Genomic DNA, 1,818 nt, shown 5'->3' with positions numbered 1-1,818 from the left:
CTGTTGGTGGGAATGTAAATTGGTCCAGCCACTATGGAAAACAGTATAGAGGTTCCTATAAAAACTAAAAATAGAGTTATCATAGGATCCAGCAATCCCACTCCTGGGCAAATACCCAGACAAACTATAATTCAAAAAGATACATGCACCCCTATGCACCCCTATGCTCACAGCAGCACTATTTGCAATAGCCAAGACACAGAAACAACCTAAATGTCCATCGACAGATGAAAGGATAAAGATGTGCTACATACATATATACAATGGAATATTAGCCATAAAAAAGAATGAAATAATGCCATTTGCAGCAACATGGATGGAACTAGAGATGATCATACTAAGCGAAGTTAAGTCAGAAAGAGAAAGACAAATACCAAATGATATCACTGATATGTGGAATCTAAAATATGACACAAATGAACATATCTACGAAACAGAAACAGACTCACAGACATAGAGAACAGACTTGTGGTTGCCAAGGGGGAGGGGTGTGGGGGAGAGAAGGATTGGGAGTTTGGAATTAGCAGATGCAAACTAGTATATATAGGATGGATCAACAACAAGGTGTTACTGTATAGCACAGGGCACTATAATCAATATCCTGTAATAAACCACAATGGAAAAGAATATATATATACATAAAACTAAATCACTTTGCTGTACCAGAAACTTACACAACACTGTAAGTCAACTATACTTCAATAAAATTTTAAAAATATATTGCTAAAAAAATTAATTTATCCATGATGAACAAAGTATCCAAATGGCCATGATGAAGAAAATATCAAAAGTTTAAATAAAGATCCCACGCACAGCTCACCTCCCTCCCTCACCCTAATCCTGGTTCTGTTGAATCCTGATTACCCAGGGATTTTTTGGCACCTCTGTCAATTTTCCACCTGAGACCAAGTATCTCACTCACTTCACCCTAGTTCTGGCCCTAGCATGAGGTCTTTGGTAAAAGAATAGGCCACTCTTAACCATCCTCAATCCTCCTGTCTCCCTCCCTGTGATGCCCACTGCATTTCTGCAAAGCTACAAAGGCTGAAGGGGCAGCCTTTATACATCCTCAGATTTCACAGTCCCCTCAAAACTCCAGTCCCTGGCTGCTCTGGGCCTCACAGAGATAGTGCCCTCACTCCAGAGACAGAACCGACAAGATTAGATCCTGCTAATTCAATATTACCTGAGGCCTGTGTTCTCCCAGGAGCCCATCAATTCCAGGGGGACTTGGCCCCCCTGTCTTTACTCTCATTATATCCCCAGCCTCTACCACAGTTTCTGGTACACGGCATGTACCCCTCGCAAAAAACTTGTTGAATTAACAAGGAACTCCTTTAGATTACACACAGAGGTGAATAAAAGCAACCCCCAAAATAAAAGAAAGAAATTAAAGGTAGTTGAAGAAATGAATTAGTGTTGCGTGATTTACAATTTAAAGAATCTGGATTCAGAAAATCCAAATAGCTTAAAAAACAAATCAGCAGGCTCCCACAGTATGGCCAGCAACATTAGCTAGCACTTGCTCTACTCTCTCTAACGGGGAAACAGCAGACTACAAGAGACTGAGCTGTATCAGCCTCTATTTCCAAGAGACTCACGTTCAACTTTCGCTCCCCAAAAAAAAAAAAAAAGCTGGGAAAATTTTACTAAGCCTTTTAAAAAAAAAAAAAAAAAGTTAATATAAAATTATAGCAAAGGGGCTTCCCTGGTGGCGCAGTGGTTGGGAGTCCGCCTGCCAATGAAGGGGACACGAGTTCGTGCCCCGGTCCAGGAAGAGCCCACGTGCCGCGGAGCGGCTACGCCCATGAGCCCTGG

The sequence above is a fragment of the Lipotes vexillifer genome, unplaced genomic scaffold (genome assembly GCF_000442215.2).
Source record: "Lipotes vexillifer unplaced genomic scaffold, Lipotes_vexillifer_v1.1 scaffold993, whole genome shotgun sequence".
Classification (NCBI taxonomy): Eukaryota; Metazoa; Chordata; class Mammalia; order Artiodactyla; family Lipotidae; genus Lipotes; species Lipotes vexillifer.
The sequence above is the reverse complement of the archived record's forward strand: the minus strand, read 5'-3'. Positions refer to the sequence as shown.